Genomic DNA, 20,685 nt, shown 5'->3' on the forward strand with positions numbered 1-20,685 from the left:
ATATTGCTATGAAGGCAATAACGAAGCGGGCAGTGAAGCAGGGCGCTCGCACTAAGCCCGGCAGCCATTGAAGCACATCTCATCGCGTCATCATACCGTCGTGTCGCTCGCCACCCCATCACATCAACGTGGAGGCGCTGCCTCCTGCTTGCCTTGATCGCCGGCCAAGAGCCCCTGGATTCTGCCGCCCGGCACTGATCGACTTAATCAGCTGCTCTCCCCATCCCTCGTCCCCAGCCCTACCCCACAAGACGCGACGAGCAGAAAATGACCCTGTTTTTCCCGATGCTATCGACCTCATGAGTAAGTACTGACCAGACTACTGCATACACCATGATGGACCCTCATCCCAGCCATTCAGCAGATCCACAGGCCCTAGCCTCCGGATGTTGCGGCCGTTGAGCCAGAAGCCCCGGGGCAAGCGGTTATCACATCCGCATATTCAATGCAGTGGCAAGCAATCCATTCTCTTCTGTCCTTCTCCTACTGTCCCCACTGTCACCTCATCCCTCAGAATTGAAGTCTTCGAATTGGACGATAACTTGGTGGCCTCGGTTAGTGCCATGAAGAAGCAGGCAGTAGTGTAGGGCGGGGCACTTCCGCTGGCCATTAAAGCAAGCCTTATGGTGTCATCGTGTCATCCTGTTTCTTTGCTCCCTAACAATACCACATTTACCCTATCTTAAAGGGACTATGAAATAAATTTATTGAGATTACGTTAAGATAGGCAATCCATCACTCATCACCCCAGCGCAAGAATTTTTGAGCTAGCATCAATAACAACGAAGTTATGGACGATTAAAAATCACGCTCCTCCTCTCCCCCCTCAACTCGTACGCGGGGGGGCACCATAAAGAATAAAGAAAACAGCTCCGGAACTGGGCTCCGCCCATGAATACGTCATTCGCTGATGTTCGGTTTGCGACTTCCGTTTGTCCCACTCCCGAGGAGCAGCGTGCGTCGGCAGTGTCTCTCCGGTCTCTGCGCTTTCTTGGCTCCCGAACTCGCGACAGAAAGAGGCGGCAGAGGTAAATTGAAAATATATGCGCGAAGGCAATGCCCTGGATCGCACTTGCCCGAGGGGGGCGAGCGGCGGCTCGAGCAGACGATTTTCACCGCCACCGGAAGTGTGCCCGTGACGTTCGTAGCTGCCGCGGCCTGGAGCGAATGACAGCGTGTGGTGGCCTGCCGACGTCATGGGACTAGTGACGTCTGTTTTCCCGATTTTGGTTCCAAAATGGCTCCCGACGAAGACACCAAACGGCCCGCGAATTTTAAAAAAACACTATTTTTAAAAATTCATAATAAATTGCCAGCTCAGTTCCGAAGACTCATACTTGGTGTCAATGCTTCTGAGCATCACTTCTAACATTTACAAGCGGCTTTCAATTCTTTGCATGGTCCCTTTAACACACGCCTTTTTTCTAGAAAAATAACCTAAAAGACATGCACATTAGAATTGAGTACAAAAAGAAACTACAGCAGCAACACTCTGTCATCAGCAGCATGGTAGCGTGGAACCTTCTTACACAATGATATTATTGATACTGCCAACCTATACTTAAACTCTCAAGTGATTTGCAGCCCTGTGAAAGGTAGAGCTCCGTCATTCAATCAGGAACAAGGAAGACAACAAATAGTCCCTCAAATATTTGAGCAGTGTAGCGACTATTTTTCAAACAATCATTGCAGTGTTGAGAAGGTAGTTCAGGATGATGCTTCGAAAGTACCGTATTTACTCGAATGTAACGCGAGTTTTTTCCAAGATTTATTCCGCTTAAAGTCTACCCTCGCGTTATAATCGAATACTGCACTTCGAATGGCCTAAAGTACAGTGGCTGTAGCCTAAAGCAGTGCCGCGGTGCAGCCATTTCGAAGCTATCAGCTCGGTTTCGGTTTCCGCAGTTTTGCTATCTTATGTTGGCAACATGGGTACCAGGGAAGCCAAATTAGGCCAAATCCCCATCCATCCAAAGCCAAAGCGTTCTTTGTGTTCGTTGCAATCTTGCGCTCAACGCGTGGTGTTCTTGTGGCGTCTTTCGCGGTGTTGATTCAGTCAATTCAGTGCACACGATGGCAACGCGTCGTGCTCAGTACGACGCTCGTTTTAAGAGAAAAGCGATTTTGTTAGCTGAAGAACTCGGGAATTCTGCTGCAGCTCGAAGACTTGATCTCAACGAGTCAACCATCCGCGGGTGGGTGTCTGCCGCGTGGTACAGCCTGCCTCGCGACATGGTCGTTCGTTCGTTCAAGAAGTGCTGCATATCCAATAACCTCGATGGCACAGAGGATGACATCGTCTGGGAGGTCGACAGCGAAAAGGAGGACTCTGTTTCCGAGAACTCCGAGTCCGAAAGCGAGGAAGATGAATAAACATGTTGGCCACGATGTTCATTAAAGGTACTTTGTTTTGCGTCTGTAAGCCTCGCGTTATATTCGTGGTTTTATTTTTTTCCCACTGGGCAGCATGTAAAGTCACCCCTCGCGTTACATTCGCGGTCGCGTTACATTCGAGTAAATACGGTACAAAGCGCATTTCATTCACTGCTTAAATGAGCAGAAAATGTCCACAAGAACACAGCACTGCAGAGGCTGGCTGCAAAGCGGTGCGCCGCCAATCACAAACATGGCATCCAATGAATCAATGGAGTCTCCTGCGCACAACAGTCAGATACCAGTGCTCTTTTCTTCCAAGCGATGGAGCCACCAGTCGCGCGGTGAGGAGCGCAGAGGAACACAATTTGCAGCGCACACCATTCAGATTGGCTCAGACTGCCACAATCTTCACAGCGCTGCAAACGACTTGCGAGATGGAGCATAGCCTACCACAGTCATGGATACCGATGGGTTTCACGAGCATCTGAAGTGCCCTTTCAGCAAGGCGCAGACCTCGATGTGAGACAACATGGAAATATTCATTGCGAATATGCTCCAAGTTCATTATGATGTCGGGTTAAAAGAAAAGAACGGGGGGGGGGGGGGGCAACGTTGTGTGCGGAGGCTGTCTAAGCAAACACTGGTGTAGCCGGGCAGCCTTGTGCCGAATGCACAACCGCCAACACTCCTGTCCAGGCGCACAGCATCTTGGCGCTCTGCCAAGCTCGCCAGCGTTGCCGGAACTTGCATCGATAGACAAATAAGCCACGATGCTATCAAAGCGCAGCATCTTGACACACTGCCAAGGTCTGCACTGCGGACGCCGATGAGGGTGCAAAGAAACGAGCTAAGAAAAGCCAACGCTTTAAAATAAGCTAATCTTGTGTACAGAGGCCAGTGGCAATTGGGCGGCCCCATTTGAGTTTCGTGCCCCTGAAACTTGTGTGTGTGATGTGGATGCAGCTGGTGAGGCAGAAAGGCCTAATGCGGATCGAGTTCCAAGCCAGCAGTTTCTTGATTACAAATTTTCTTGAACGGAGTAGGTTTATGGCTGGAAAGCGAACAGGCATCTGACAGAAAGACGACAAGCAGGCGGCTTGGCTTGCTTCATCGTGACAGAGCAGCTGCAATAAAGGTCGGCTATTGCAAGTGAAAAGATTCATTTCTTTAAGAAAGCACGAAAACCTGGTGTGCATTACAACTGAAGTCATCGCAGTATTTTTTTTCTGCTAAACCTGACTGAAGACCAGGGGCGTAGTAAAATCAAGGGTGCATTAGATCCAAGTAACTATGGTATTTCGATGCCACAGGGGTGGACTGAAACATGCATATTTACAAAATCAAGGTAGAGCACAGAGAGCCAATGTACCAAACTTGCCGCCTGGACCTGAATGTTTCATTTCATTTATTTCATCCTTTAAGGCCCGAGGGCATTACATAAGGGGGGGCTACAATTGATATAAAAGAAGCATAAAAAACGCACGCACAATGAATACACACTACAAACTTCAAAAGCTAAAGAGAAAAAAAAAATAAGGAAAAGGATAAAGGATTTATATGTGCAGTGAAAGCATACAAAGAAAAAAATTCACTTGCGGCAGCGAGCACAGATGAAAGTCAATGAGCAAACATGCTAAAAATGACGAAGTATTCATGTATTCTGAAGATGATGGGCGAGTTCTGTTCGAAAGGACTTTGAATCATTGCGTAAAACTATGTCGTTAGGTAGGGTATTCATATGCTAGCAAGGAATTCTTTCTAATACCACTAGAATAAGTTACCCAATGGAAACATGCTAAGCCACCAGGTAGACTTCCCAAATTTTATGTTTCAGAAAGAACACGTCTGGAATCTGACGCTACCAGCTTTTCGCATGCATGGAAACGTATCCACAGAAGTTGCGTCGCCTTGTGGCATAAACAGCTAGCTGTCCGAAACTTGCAACAGACCGAACAACTTCTTAACGCCCTGAGACAAAAAGAAACAAAGCTTGCTTCAGGAACTGCTTGAAGCTGCCTTCACTGGACCACTGCCCCGTCCACATGTAGAGAAGGTCCAGATACCAAAAGGCCACCACCAAGCACTACTGTTGAAAATTGCTTAGGTGCTGCTGTCACATGAATAGGTCGCATTTAAAATGCGGCAATACCCACCATTTCTGCCACTTTCCACCTTTTCCACAGATGCTAACGGGGGACGAGGGTCTTAAAACTGACCTTTTTATTTGTGGCTAGAATGTCGTGAAGCTTTGCACACAGATGCGTTTCTCTCTTCCGATTCCAAAAATATAATCATAATTGAGCTGCTGGTCTTAGATCAAAAGTTATCTTAAATTCTAGAGTGTAATCAGGTAATATCTTGCGCAGTTTTAATGAACTTTCTCACTGAATTCTATTGCATTTAATTACATGAATTGATAGCCAGAGAGTTCCCATACCCAATGACATTCTTACTTTTTCTGTTTAGGCCACGTATGAATAGCAATTTACAATTAGCTTAACGAGTTGCAGTGTAAAAATACTGGAACCTTTTACTCTCGACACAGTATATCAGGATGACATGCCTTTAGAGAAAAACGAAGAAGGTCACCGGGTATGGGAACTCTCCGCCTATCAGTTCATGCAGTTAAAAGCAACAAAATGCGATGAGAAAGTTCATTAAAGCTGCGTAAGAAATTACCTAATTACATTCTAGACTTTGTAAGATCTAAGACCACCAGCTCAATTACAATTACATGTTTGGAATCCGAAGAAAAAAACACATCTGTGTGCTAAATTTCATGACATTCTAGCCATAAATAAGAAAGTTAGTTTTAAGACCCTCGTCCCTCCTTAAGCCTCTAGCCACCGCTTCAGAATTTCTAGGGGAATCGTCGCCACTACACACAAAAACAACAACACACACTGCTTTATTACACAAGGCACAGAAAAGTGCAACTCGCCGATCAGCAAAACAAAGTGAAAAGCCCACACCACAACACATGCAAAAAACATGTCTGCACCCCATTCCCTTCAATGGTGGAGTCACCTAAAGTGATGCTAACGCTACAACAGCCATGTGGCTAAAAGCTCCCGAAAGGCAAGCACTGAAAATAGGTTAGAAATTAGAAACATCTACGCCATACCTGAAATATGAGCCACCTCCCTCAGGAAATCTCTATGAAAACGTGCAGGTGATGAGAGAGCAGCAGCTGCTGGCTGTCCTTGCCCTGGCGCAAAAGAAAAAAAAAATCCTGCATGAAATATTATGAAAAGAGAATGGTTGGTTGGTTTATTGGGGTTTAACGTCCCAAAGCGACTCAGGCTATGAGGGACGCCGTAGTGGAAGGCTCCGGAAATTTCGACCACCTGGGGTTTTTTAACGTGCACTGACATCGCACAGCACACGGGCCTCTAGAATTTCTCCTCCAAAGAAATTCTGCCGCCGCGGCCGGGATCGAACCCGCGTCTTTCGGGTCAGCAGCTGAGCGCCATAACCACTGACCCACCGGGGGTGAGAGACAAGGAAAAGCAAAAATCAGGGCACTGGCTCACCTTATTTCCCAACTAGTACATGCTTTTTATATTCTTCCCACCAAACCCTTACTTTCAGCTGTACCTGCCTGTCAGTTAGTAACCAGAGCTACGAGGAATGTCACTGGCAATCCGACAATGGCCAAAATGCCTCCTAATCAAAATGGCAATCAGAAAACAGTCGCTCGAGGTACACTTTAACCAGAAGTTTCACCTAAGATATCTGCAATTTTTAGAAGAGTGCTTTTTCCAGCATAGCACTGTCAGCAGTGTAGTGCATCTGAATGTAGCTAATAGTCCCAACTAGTGGGCTGGTTTGAGTAGTTAAGGGGGGAGCCTGGTCTAGAAAACGAAATTTCATTAATCTAGTCATAGTTAAGAAATTTTCAGGGCATATGTATTTTTGTGTGCTGATTCTAGATATGTCATTTAATTTCATGTAAAACAATTCCTTGAGCACTTATGCCCTTTTTATGCAAGTATTTTGGGAAGAGTGTTGGAGAAAATCTGCTGCGGGAAACTCGCTGAAATGCATGCCATTGGGTCCTCTTGGTACCAAGGAACGCAATAAGGGTAAAATTATCCTGGATATCATAGAACTTTAGTTATAGGGTACTGAAGCTGCCACTTCAGAAACAGGAATACACATTTTTCTTCTCATTTCTGAAGCCACACCTTCAAAACCCTATAACCTAAGTTCTATGATAGGCAGGAAGACAATTTTACCCTTATTGCATTCCTTGGTGTCAAGAGAACCCAGTGGCATACATTTCAGCAAGTTTCCCGAAAGAAATTTTTTTCAAAGCACTTCACAAAACACACGCATAAAAATTACACAAATGCTCCAGGAATTGTTTTACATGAAACTGAATGACATGTGTAGAATTGGCACACAAAAATAGATATTCCCTGAAGATTTCTTAACTATGACTTCCTTAATAATATTTTTTTTAAAAAGACCCTCGTCCCCCCTTAAGTTCTTGACTATTAGTGTTACTTGCCTTATTTAGTGAGCCGTGTCAAGTTTAGTGGCGCATAAGCATCTAAGGCTATCATGCGCCACGCTCAAGGTGTAGGAAAATCGTTACCAGCAGAAAAATGTGACAAACATCAGTGGTGTAGAGGGCCTAAAAAGTGAGTTGGTACTACCTAGTAACGACAGAGAAAATAAATTTTATAAATGACGAACAGTAACAGCTATAAAGAAAGTCGGGTAATCTCAGCGGCCATCCTTGGCTGGGCATCTAGGCTACCAATCAATCGAATAAAATTCTCAGTGTTCTTCTCAGGAATAAGAGAGCGGCTGAGGTGTACCAAGAACCCACAGAAGCAGTAGGTTAGAATTTAGAGTTTGTCACGAAAACCTGTTTCTCTTAAAAAGCTAAAAACCCAACACATGTCAACAATTACGTTATCATTTGAAAGCAGCACTGAATTAAAAAGAACACATTCATTACCAAAACTGAGTAAAATCACTTTTCCCTTAGTTTTGAGTTTCGCATATGAAAATAAAATGTGATTTACTGTAAGTTCATCTCCACATTTTTCGTAAATTGATTTATCTTGCTTTGTCAGCGAAGAGTTGTGTGTAAGGTGTGTGTGGCCTATACAGAGACTGGAGAGCATCACTTCCTTGACACGTTCCAGGCACACACGACTCCCATTCATCTAGAACTGGCTTTACCAAGTGCAGTTCGTTTACTCAGTACTTCTCCGTCCCAAGCAGACTGCCATATTTTTTAAATTTACGATGCACTAAGCTCACGCCAGAAATGCGAACAAAGGACAACAAAGCTCTGCGCATTCTTCGTGGACCAGGGAATAGGAACGCTTTGATGGTGCTAACTTTGTTGTGATCTGGTTGTGCTTTCATTCAATCGTTAACTTTTCCGGAAATAAAAGCTAGATGCTCTCCGGAGCTAGAAGCTTAGTAAGCATCTTGACGTGGTCGAGAAAACCATTACAAGACAGTGTTGTGAAAACAAATAAATGAAGATATGTCATTAACACAACATACAGCATACGCTAGGAATGAAATGACAAACACAATGAAAACAATATTTTTGTCTTTTGAATAAGGTGAGAAGACAACAACTTCATTAAGGCAGCAATAGCTTGAAGCCATGAAAGGTGATCATCCGCTTGAAACTGAATGGAGCATTACAAAGGCCAAGCCTTAAAATCATAGCGATGCATCAGTTGTAACGAATGTGGTCTTTGCACGGTCCATGTAACCTGCAGCTATCTACCAATAAGAGGAGAGGAGATGAACAGTTGAAATTGTGGATACCGTCGTAAATACAAGAAGAAGCAGAAAAGAGCATTACATTTTTTTTTTTTTTTCAGAACAGCAATTAGAAAATAGCAAGGAACTTTCAACAAGGCCCCCGTACTGGGAGCTGACACAATTTTTTTTAACTCAGCTGATGGCATCGGTGTTTGTTTTAATGCGCTCCACTGACCATATGGCATTCCACCATACTCTCGGCTTCAAAATGATAAACAATGAAGAAGTCGAGATCACAAACATTTTGTGATACAGATGAATACCTGTACTGACAACATGAAAGTTAACAGTGCAGGGCAAACGAACTGACAAGCAATGCAAACTCTAAGGATGTAAAAGTGCCTGCATTGATACTGGTGTATCAATGCACCTTTGCGAATTGAGCGAGCAGGGTATGTAATGCGAAGGCAAGATAACTGCTGGTCCTTAAGGGTAACGGAGTGGATACCAAGAGAAGGCAATCGTAGCAGGGGGCAGCAAAAAGTTAGGTGGGCGGATGAGAGTAAGAAGTTCACGGGGATACAGTGGCCGCAACTGGCGAAGGTCAGGGTTAAGTGGAGAGACATGGGAGAGGCCTTTGCCCTGCAGTGGGCGTAGTCAGGCTGCGGATGATGATGAGCTTTTTCTCTGCCTTCAACATTTTAAACCCAAGAACTTGAGTGACAAGCACACGGTCGGAACTTGGGTCATGACCCTACCACTACAGCTGCACCTGATGCAATACGGACCCCCCGCATCCCCCTCGCGACGCCACTGGGCACGTCCCAATAACTTCAGTAGGCGTTGTGTACATCATAAGGCTACAAACAAATAATTCAGAACAAATAACATGTACGGAGGGCCTATAATGATGATTACCTCAGGCTAGAACTCAAAGCAACCGTTCTTAACATCGATGTCCTTTCTCAGCTTGAACAGACCACTTCCAAGTGCTTAGTCAGCATTTGTAGAGGCCAAGAAATAGCACATAGCATTTTTTGTCAGCTCAATGCCCTTTCTGCTGCGGTCCACTGCAATCCTAAACATGTCTCACAGCTAGGTGCATAGACTGGGGTGGAAAATGTTAACAGCCACACTGACTTTCTTTTGTTTGTTTTACCACAAAAACGAATCACAGGATTTTGACACATCTTCACCAGAATAAGTCATTTTTACAAACTACGTTTCTGGAGCGGCTTTTCCACGATGGGCAGCAGAACTACGTCATGTGACGCTCACTGCAAACAATGGGAACTCCTTATGATTAGAGATGCTGTAAAAATGACCTGGAAGTAAAAAAAAAATGCCACTAACCTGCAATGTTCCACCAAAACCAGCCAGACACAGTGGTGTGTCACTGATGTCACACAGATTCCAGCGACCAGCTCCTTCTTGAAACTGAAACAACACAGCTGCTATTGAGTAACACGTACTAGGCAAATCAGTGAGCACTTAGAAAAATACCGTAAATTTTAACGATTGAACTAATTCCTGAAAAACGTATCCAAATCGGCGAATTGTTTGGCGACCACTGGCAAAAATAACTGTTGCCAGGCTTAAAAACACGTGCTAAAGGCGCAAAATGCATTTCTTGAGAAATCACTGCCCTGTAGAGCTGAAGATTCCAATCAACCCAACTGCCGAGCATAACTTGTCGTTGGAGGTGCGAGCCACACGACATGGGACCAGACAAGCGTGACTCACCACTGATGACATTGGTACTATCTTCCATGACGAGTACAGCTCAGGGCTTGTGGTTAAAGGGTTAACGTATATATAGCGGTCAAATTAGAAAAAAAAACCTTCTCAGAGACAAATTGCCACACATCAGTTGTTAAGAAAACCATTCGAATGGGCAGCAATGGTCAAGAATGGTCACGTTGCTGGACCTAAACACCAATAAATGCAAACTCATGTCATTTAACTGAAAACGTAATCCTCTCCTCTTCCCACATAAAATCTCGCACGTCACGGTAGAATTAGCTCAGACTTATAAATACCTCGGAGTAACGTTGTCCAATGATCTAACCTGGAACGCGCATGTCACTAAAGTCATATCATCCAGAATCCTTGGATTCTTAAAGGTGCACTGAAGAGGAATCTGAACTTGTCTTTTTGCCACGGGAACTCAATCTGCACGTTCCGAGCATTACTTAGAAACAGCAACTTATTACCCTGTGTGGCCGATTTACCTAATTAAATCGAATTAACGTCTGGCTCCCGCCTTCTTTTTGAATTCTGCCTCGTACGGTGGGCGGAGTCGACCGACGCGGGGAGTGCCTTTCAGCCAGCTCCGTGGAGGCTTTGCTTTCGCTTCATGTTGTTTTTTAGGTTTCCGTGAATAAATAGTTTCATTTGCAGATAATATAACCGCAAAATAAGCCTGCAGAAATAAAAATATGTGCGGACTATTTGCTACTATGGACTACTACGTATTACTCCGCTGATGGCAGAGCCGCAAGCCGCCACGGGACTGGGTGAAAGGCACTCCCCGCGTCGGTCGACTCCGCCCACCGTACGAGGCAGAATTAAAAAAATAAAGGCGGGAGCCGGACGTTAATTCGATTTAATTAGGGAAATCGGCCACACCGGGCAATAAGTCGCAGTTTCTAAGAATGCTAGGAACGTGTAGATCGAGTTCCCGCGGCAAAAAGACGAATTCAGATTCCTCTTCAGTGCACCTTTAACACGACATCTACAGCATGCGCCACAAAAGCTATTTTGAGCCCTAACCAAGATTATCTAATAAATTCCCTAGAATCAGTACAAAATCGAGCCACAAGATTCATATATTCGTGCTGTTCATATAATGTCAGTATACCATCACTAAAAGCAGAGGCAGGCTTAACATCCCTGGCTTGCAGGCGTCGTATTACCAGTATGTGCTTGTTTCACAGGTTTTATTTCAGCTCACTTTGCCGTCCACCCTACATCAACCAGCCGGCACGCATTTCCCTCCGCATTGGTCATCCCCTTCAAGTAGCCCGGCCATGCACGCGTACAACTACATTTGCATCGTCATTCTTTCCACGCTCAGCCACGGACTGGAACGGCCTTCCATATGACATCACTGCAATCACCTGCCCATCAACATTTGCGAACTGTTTAGCAACTACCTTTAACAGCAAATAATTTATGTTCCTTACGTATTTTCTTTGTTTAATCAATCTGCTTTTTATATGTAACCCACTCCTTATGTAATACCCCCGGGAGCCTCTGAGGTAATAAAGTGAAGTGAAGTGAAATAACCTAAAATGACCTAGATCAGTCTGGTGGTTAGTGCCAATGGTTAGCTTTTAGCTACGGACAAAACGGTGCCACACCAGTTTCCGGAACGAAGAAACAGCAGTTCACGAAAACTCTATAGCGCAAGGAAGTATGGTAATTATTTATGTTCCTTACGTATTTTCTTTGTTTAATCAATCTGCTTTTTATATGTAACCCACTCCTTATGTAATACCCCCGGGAGCCTCTGAGGTAATAAAGTGAAGTGAAGTGAAATAACCTAAAATGACCTAGATCAGTCTGGTGGTTAGTGCCAATGGTTAGCTTTTAGCTACAGACAAAACGGTGCCACACCAGTTTCCGGAACGAAGAAACAGCAGTTCACGAAAACTCTATAGCGCAAGGAAGTATGGTGCTTTTTTTTTACACGAAACCAAAACTGGCTGCATGAAATGCGCGGAAACATTTGGGTTCAAATGCAACACTCACTGGTACAAATTCTAGTACTGAAATATTTTTGGAATAGCACATACAGACACATAAATATGAAACCGGTACCGTTGAGACATGTTCCTCGCTATCATAAACCGAGAGTGCGCACTCACTACGGCAAAGCAACTAGAAAATATTACGTGCCAGCTATCTTCAACGAATTACCGAATGATTTATTTTCTTTAACCACCCGCAAAAAACTGCGTGTTGCTGTTCAAGCGTTAGAGAATCTTTAACATGTACTAAAATCTTATCAGTGCTTTTTCATTCTTTCCGTGCCAAAATTTTTGTGTTCTTCATGTTTACGTCTTTTAATTTTCTTTTGCCTCTGATGGAGCTCTGATGTAGCGCGAAGATTGCCGCGGCTGCCGGTTGTCGCCGCACAAGCCCACTTGTGGCTTCGGCGCTTCCGTTTCTTTGTATATTCAGATTATGCTGAATAAAGATTATTATTATTATTGTCACGTCCAGAGGAGCCGTGAAGGTAGACGTCGGGAAGAACCCAAGACCGGGAGCCTTCTTTTAATTATCGAGCCAGCTTCCACGACACAGAACAGAACAGCGCGCCACGAGAGCCCACCGCCGCTTCGTCGTCCTCTTCGACTCAGCGCGGAGGCCGCGTGGCGCGTTGGTCGCGTGGCATTATTATTATTACTGGTGATGTGCTGTCACTTTAAAACACAACGGCTGCATTACTGGTGATGTCTTACTGCATGAAGCAGGTTCAAAAATAACGGCTGCGTTACTGGTGATATCTCTCCACATGAAGCAGGTTTTATGTTTCTGCGCACTGTGCGGTTCTGTTAATCACTTCTTCGGGTGAAATCGACGACAAGAGCGATGACCCTCTTGACAGTGTATCAGCAGGTGGAGAGGACTCGGTCATCAGCGGCCGAATTACAGAACGATCACAGTCTCAAGACAGTCAGAAAACAATCACAAAGGCTTGCTCCTACTGGTCGGCACGGACTGGCAGACAGACACATTGACCATGATGTAACAGTAGCGCAAAACGAACAAGAGGAACGGAAAGGAAATGACGCAGACAAGCGCTTCTCTGCGTTGCATCCTTTCTGTCCCTCGTGTTCCTTTTGTGCTATTTTCACATTATGAACGTTATCCAACTCGCCGAAATTTCGGCTTTGCTTAATGTTGACATATTGACCAATAGGAATACGGTGAATGGAAAAATTTGTGACAGGTAAAATTGTGATTGATTGTTCAGTAATTCGGCTACTGGTGTCAGAAAGCACAGTGCACAGTTCCCTGCTTCGAGCACTCATACACTCAGGAGACAGTAGGGTAGCAGGATTTCAATGTTCGTTCACAGTAGGAACTGATCATTTCTCTGAAGAAACCCTCCCGTTGTTTGATTGTTACTTTTCATGGTCTGCATGTTCAAAAAACAGAAATGTACCAATAAAGATAGCGGTATTAAAAAAAAAGAAAATTTTATGCGCATTTTTTTCGTGCTTTGAATAAGGCCATTACCAATATCCAAATTTTTTTTTTTAAATTAAGATTTGCTAATCCTGCTAATTTTGAAAAAAAAAAAAAAGAGTTCGTTCGGGGGTTGACCTTAAGCACTAAATTAATTTCCAAAAATGACAAATTGTACAGCGATTTTGGGTGAAAGTGACTGTTGTCAGGCTTCAAAACGAGATGCAAAAGGCATTTCGTGTACAACCGCTACCCTCTAGTGTTGAAAATCGAAACCAACGCAACTGCTGGCCGTCACTCGCCGGTGGGAGCAGCGCAACATCACGCCGGACAAGTGCCGCTCGTCATTGGTGATATTGATACAATCACCCATGAACTGTACAGCTCGGGGTTTGGGGATAAAGGGTTAAGAAATGTCACTCTGCAAAGGCTATTCACCAATGCACAAGAGCAGGCGCTAGGAACAGCGCACAGAAACTGCTTTGAGTGCAATGCCTTGCAAATTGTCAACCGTTTTAGAATAACTTCCCAGCAGCACACTGCTTGAAGGAATCTTACAACCATTTCTGCCCACCAATACCCAACCTGCATGTCTCTAATAAGAATGTGTCCAAAAACTGCTTAGTCTCTCTTCAACAAATAACAGAATGAAGATGAACTCAGTGCACTCTTTACACCGCAAGTGGTACCTTTCTTCCTTTTTTGAGCAAGTAACCAATCTTACAGCCCCACGCTCCCATTCTACTGCATGTTTACATGGGTCTGAAGCGACACTTAAGTTGCATCATCTCTCAGTGAGTGATGCTGTAGTCAAGCAAAGGATAACACATTTGCTCTGCTTTTCATTGACGGATTAGAACTCCTTCCTTTTAATTGGTGCAAAACGTAAATTTACATCAAGACAAGCCCTGACACCACAACAAGCAGCTGCAGGAAGGCCAAGCATGGATAATCTCCCTACAAGATATGCAGAGCATACAGGAATCAAGACCCTAAGTCGCTTCTGTGAAAGCGCTTCTCAAATTAAAGGGCTCCGCTATTTTCTCCAAGAAAAAAATAAAAATTGCCTTATTGCCTCCCTGTGTTTCCTTGATTGAAAAGGTTAGCGTTAGCTTCTTTCATTTATATTTCATAAGCGCTCCTATTTTCATACTCTGATCATAGTTGCAATGACAGCATCTTGAAGTTTATCAGATTATTGGAGCTTTTTACAAGGTATGCCGCAGTTTAGAGAGCAAGCTTCCTGGCTGAAGATCAGTACGTGGAAAACCAAGGGCTCGATCATTGTAACGCAGCAGAAAACAATCACTCTTCTGTGCTCAGTATGCCCCAACCGGCATCTATTTAATAATGTGTCCGGAAGGAGGTAGGATGGGTTAATATTTTACTGCCCAGCGGAAACACGAGACGCTGCTCTCAACGCTTAGATAGCTAGCACGAAGCGCAACTTAGAGGTTTTGTGCCAGCACGCATTTTGATCGTAGCTGTACAAAGAGCGGAAAAAAAAACTCCTGCTCACAGTCTAAGTAGGCGCGATCGTACCTTTACACATCTGTACATTCAATATCCGAGATCAGTACCATTAGTTCCGACATGAAAGTGTTCACATTTTAAAAGAATTCGCCTTCCAAGCGACGCCTACGGCCATGTGTTCGTTCAATTTCCACGAAGCAGAATGGAAAGAAAGGCGGCAGGCGCACAATTTCCTGCACAGGCACTATGTTCAGTACAAAAGAGTTCTAAAAGTTATGAAGGAGCCTCATCATGATCAGCTTTCGAATGCAGCGCGCGACACACTTTTCATTCACTCTTCCTTTGTTCAAATCCTTGCTGTGCAGCAAAATACGCTCAGGTAAAAGCAACACGTACTCACCTAATTCTCACAATTTTCCTGTCTGAATGGTCATTCCGTCGAACGGCAGCTCTCGGCAGGGAGTCGAACAGGTTGAGCTGAAAGACGACACAAATCGGCAGGAACGATGGAGCTGCTCGAAAGATAATTTTGCCGCCTTCCTCCGTCGGCTCCTTGCGACAGGGACAGGCCTTGTCGTTGTCACCTTCTTTTCGCGCGCGCCGGACCAGCCACCGCTTGCGCCGCTCCGTGTGAAAAAGTGAAAAACTACGACCCTACGCATGGCCTCCAAGATTGCCTAAACCAGGCGATTATAATCTTGGAGGCCATGCCCCACGACGGCGACGGGGGCGGCAAATGGGGGCGGGGCTGACGAAAGTTCTTTCTTTCACGTGACCTGGCAATTCCCGCGCGTTATTTGAACAGGGCTCGTCATAGTGCACAAAGCGTGCGTACCGAACAGCTGCGTGTGGATGCAAGGATGGATGCATGGATAGCCTATTCTTACATCTCCACACTCCCGCAAATGACGCAGATCGGCGTCTTCACGCCCGGCTGCGACGGCGGCAGGCGACACGATCCAGCAGATACGCATTCAGTCGAATGCGTATCTGCCTAATTAAAGTCTCCCACCCCCGAAATTTTTCCAGGCATATCTTGTGCTACGAACTGGCGCATTCACACGGGCGACGGGTAGTCGCCAAGGGCGATGTCGCTATTTCCAGCCGCATGCTTCACGACAGGGACAGCGACCGGCGGAGGTGGATCGCGGACCCGTACTTTAGAAAGCAGGGTCTTTATTATACAGCCTCTCCGCCTGTCTACATCTTGTTGTTATTCTTAGGGGCTATTTATTGCTATTAAAAATAAAAATGGAAGGAAAAGATGTTGCTAGCCTCGGCATCTGCCTGAAACACCTGAGCTGCGGCTTGCGGGAATAAAAGGAGACGGAGAGGACAGGAAGAAGCAAAGAAAGGGGGAATGATAAAAGAAAGGATAGGGGAAGGGCGGCAGTATACCTCTACATTTTGTACTAACGTCATCTGAAGATACCATGTAACACGTTATACATATTCCCGGCCAGGACGATCACGATATCTTGCATTTCATGTTCTATTTATCGCATACACTATAGTGAAAACGCTCCAAGACCATTAGCGACTATAACAAAGCTCATTTTGTAGCCCTTAATAACTGGGCTCCTTTTTAGATATTTTCTTACCACGTTGTCTCGAGCGCTCAGTAGAAAAAACTGGTGCATGTTCCGAAATAAAGTGTCTTAACTGACTCATCGATTTATCCCTCTTCGGCGCGTGTACACCAATAGCCATGCTCCATGGTATAACATATATTTAAAACTATTTTCTACCAAATAAAGTACTTTTTTCTAACTGCTAAGTATTCAGTAAATCCCGCCTATTGGACAAGACAGCTGCTTCAGCATATTAAAGAGCACTGAAGTATACTAAATCCGCCTTATAATCTAATACACTTTTGAAACATAATAAAACCTGGAAACACCAATAAAGTGTCGTTATTGCTCTGACCGGATAACATGGTCTTGACAACCTCTGTGCTGCTTTACTAAATGATACTTTCGTTAAGTCGTTTCCTTCTTCATCCTATGTTATCCAAAGTGCCGATCACCAACTGTGCGATCATTTCGCGATGGGTCCCATCATGTTCGACTTGCGAGGTATCATACCGATTATGGATTTGAAACTAACTTCTAGCAGAATTGATGTCATAAATGGCAGATTTCTACGAAATGCTAAAGAGTATAGTTTTATCATTATGAAATGCATATTCTCGCAATCATCGTGCCCTACTGACGACTGGAAGACTGCTGTGGTCGTACCAGTAAATAAATCCAGAAAAATAGAATCCACCTACCCATAGACCCATACCTTAGAGTTCAAAAGAATGCAAAATAATGGTACATATATGTACACATCTTGTTAATTTTCTGGAGGATAATTTGTTCTAAAAGAGCATTCAACTGATTTAATTCACTTCCGACTTGCACTTCTATTTGGACTCCGCTTTTTCATCACCATGGATGCTTCTTGACTCTGCTAAAGCATTCGATAAAGTTAATCACTCACTGATATACATAAAATAAGTGTGCTAAACATTGACCCTGTAGTTAGTTCTTAACTAGATCCGTGGATTTCCTTCTTCTCGTGTTAGATTTGTCAGCATTAAGGACGCTGATTCCTCTACTGTACCACTTGGTTCTAGGGCCCTCTAGAATCAGTACTTGCCCCCCGCCCTTTTTTTTTCTTATATAGCTGTGAATTACCGTTCCCCTCTGTTATGTACTCTGTGTACTGACAATAAATAAATAAATATCTCTTGCCAAGGAGCATGCCCAGAGGAGGGAGGGAGAGGGAGAAAGAAGAGGAAAGGGGGTGCTAAATGGGCTCCAGCACTCCTCCCCAACACCCCCCCCCCCCCCCCCGTCTCCCTCCCCCTCGGCAGATTAAAAACTCAGTGCCTATGTCCGCATACATTGGACGCAAAAAGGTACTCAGAATGGGCCTCTTCGATTTACCGCGCTCGGGCAGCCCGCTGGCTGCCAGAAAGTTCACCTCTGACAGGAAAATGCATCATGGTCACATGGGCTGGCGGCCACGAAAACAAGACAGCCGCCAATCACGGCAGCAAGCAAGACGCGGATCACGGAGGGCAGATGCTCTCCGTAGCTTCGCGTTCTGCTGCGTCCCATTGCTACGCACGCGTACGGCAGAACAGGCTGCTTGCGATCGAAACGACGACCTCAAATTACTGATGGCTGCCGCATACTGCAGAACAAACAGCTGATCGTACTCGCACCCGTATTTATCGCATACACCATAGTCAAAACGCTCCAAGACCATTAGCGACTATAACAAAGCTAATTTTGTAGCCCTTGATAACTGTTGTTTTTTTTTACCCATGTCCGTGGCATGCGCCACGAACATGGTGTTTGGTGTCTTGTCACCGTCATGTATGATCAGGTTTTTTGGTTGTGTTCTTTCACTTTTCATGTTTTCCTGACTAGAAAAGCATTTAAAGGACGTTTTCTTCCATTAAAATTCAGTTGCGAGTCAGCGCTTGTGTTGTGTCTTTCGTCGTCCGTTCGTTTTTCCCGCGCTGTTTTCACCATGTTTTTTTAGATATTTTCTTACCAGGTTATCTCGAGCGCTCAGCAGAAACAAACTGGTGCTTGTACGGAAGTAAAGCTTCTTAACTGATTCATCGTCTTATCCTTGTTCGGCGTGTGTACTCATATAGCCATGCTCCATGGTATAACCGATATTTAAAAAGATTTTCTAACAAAAGAAAAGACTTTTTGCTCACTGGACAACATACAATACAGCTGCTTCAGCATAATAACGAGCACTGAAGTCTACTAAATCCACCTTCTTTAAGGTAACCCTCCTGAACATTCTGAAGACTAATCCAAAACGCTTCTGGAACATAATTCGCACTTATCAGCAATGGTGGCGCCCCCACGCGGTTCTTTTCCGAAGCGGTCTGCCGGTGATCGGCGTTCGCAGTGCAAGCAGCTACACTTCGCGCAATGGATGTGTCGGCGCGAAAAGTGTGAAGCGATCGTTTGTGTAGTGTCCCCCAGTGCAAAAATCGTGCCGGGTGAGATGAACTGAGCCTGTGCAGTTCCTCTAGGTACAAAAAATTGAAAGCACATTGAAGCTTGGAGCTGTAGATCGGGAATAAATTCGATGGTCGTGTACTGTGAGAAATCTAGAAAGATTTCTTCAGGCGTTATCTCGGTGAGCTAGCCGCCACAGCGTGACTGGTTACGGCGCTCCTCGGTCCGGAGTTTCCTGACTTCAATCAAGAATCTTAGCCCTCTGCGACCACGGCTGACAGCCGGCACCGTGTCGTCGCTACAGTTTACCGAGTACTCTCACGACATGGCGTCAGGAACAAAAAAAAAAACGCAAGCCGGTTAGAGAGCTTGCATATATGCGTTTTAAAGGTGTAGCTTGAATGTGAACAGTTGATGTTCTGACCGTGGTGCTCATGAAACATTTAAACGTAGCGGACCCCTGTGCACAGTAATGTTTTGCGAAATGTTCTGTATTTTTCGCTCGTTAGCATGTTCACGAGTTCTGTAAATAGGGCGAGGTTAAAGCACTATATTAGTGCCGGTCGTGGCTGATTACTGTAATTTACAATATGCAGTCCTCACGTGTCAGCAGGGCTCAATTATTTCTGAAAAACATTTTATTCACTAGACTGTCCGCGTCCGATACACAAAGCCCAGAGGAGCAACGTGTGCGACCGGCGCATAAAATTTATCTGCACACACCCCAGAACGATATCCTAATAGAGTAAGCGTACGGAATTTCATTGCATATCCGGCGATATTGAAAGATACTGTACTGTCCGCGCCTATAGTTAGTGCGCCGCAAAGCGCAAAATTTCAGCTTTTTTTTACATTACAGCCCGCGGACTGCATACCCGAAATTACGGTACTTTGAAGCCAATTACTTAGCCATTCATGTTAAAAAGTTTTAGCGCAAGTTAATGCAACAGAGGATCGAAAAGAGGCGCATGAAACTGCTTCCTTAGTCTCCTACCTTCCTTTGCGTTGTACGGTTTCAAGCTGTTAACGGATCATATGGCTGACATTGAAAGGGGTATCATTCCCTACAGCGCACATCTGCATTTGTTCAGCGAGGGGCAGAATCGCTTCGACAAACGCAACAGGGTCGGGAGCTGCATGCTCCTTCATACGCACGCGCTTCCGTGATACCTCCATCACCGCTCCGTTCTCCATGACGGAGATGCCGCCGCGCCACCTATAGGCGCTGAAAAGTGCGAATAAAACCTAGAAACACCAATAAAGTGTCGTTATTTCACCCGCCGGCGAACCTGCTCTCGACCGCCTGTGAACATCCGACTTGGAGTGGTTATCAACGGCCGGAAAGTCACCGCTCTTGTCGACGCAGGAGCAGATTAGTTGGTGATGAATGGAACAATCGCTGCGCAGCCGAGGAAAGTAATGACCGCTTGGGACGGCCCACAAATTCGCACCGCAGGGTTCCACCTCATTACGCCATCTACGATACACAGCGCGAGTGACTGTCAAGGGACATACCTATCCCGCGACCTTCGTAGTGCTACGGCAATGTTCACGCGAAGTTATCTTGGGCATGGATTTCCTTAATGAGCATCAGGCAGACAGGCAGACAGACAGATCTTTCATTTCCGACAACAAGGTCACGGATACAAGGGCAAAAGGCAGATGCACTCTGCCTGACGGGGCCCAAGCACCCGACACAATGCTCAGGACAAGCCGCAAAAGAAGCAAGAACTTCATACGTTCTCATTACAAAAAAAAAACACATAATTATACAAGGTAAAACTAGGAAGAAGGTGCATACTTTTGCAATGACATAATTATAAAGTAAATATTTACAAGGCACATCAGAATAAGAAAAACACGAGAATTCACAGAGTTGACAGAAAAACAGGGACATCAAGAATTTCTGCGTGAACAACCCTTTAAT

General features: G+C 45.0%; 1 protein-coding gene across 2 annotated transcripts in view; it reads right to left on the reverse strand.

Annotated features, from left to right (window-relative positions):
* Window positions 1-15,358, reverse strand: part of LOC149325153 (uncharacterized) — a 40,599-nt gene extending 25,241 nt beyond the window's left edge. The window contains exons 1-3 of one of the 2 annotated variants that reach the window (XM_089562692.1): window positions 15,185-15,358; window positions 9,469-9,552; window positions 5,501-5,584 (exon numbers count right to left, since the gene is read on the reverse strand). The gene's annotated coding sequence lies outside the window, so the exon portion shown is untranslated. The remainder of the gene's footprint in view (window positions 1-5,500; window positions 5,585-9,468; window positions 9,553-15,184) is intronic. The other variant, XM_089562693.1, reaches the window with a different exon arrangement.
* Window positions 15,359-20,685: the final 5,327 nt, after the last annotated feature.

This window comes from Amblyomma mixtum, chromosome 10 (assembly GCF_055824585.1).
Source record: "Amblyomma mixtum isolate Tamu chromosome 10, ASM5582458v1, whole genome shotgun sequence".
Lineage (NCBI taxonomy): Eukaryota > Metazoa > Arthropoda > Arachnida > Ixodida > Ixodidae > Amblyomma > Amblyomma mixtum.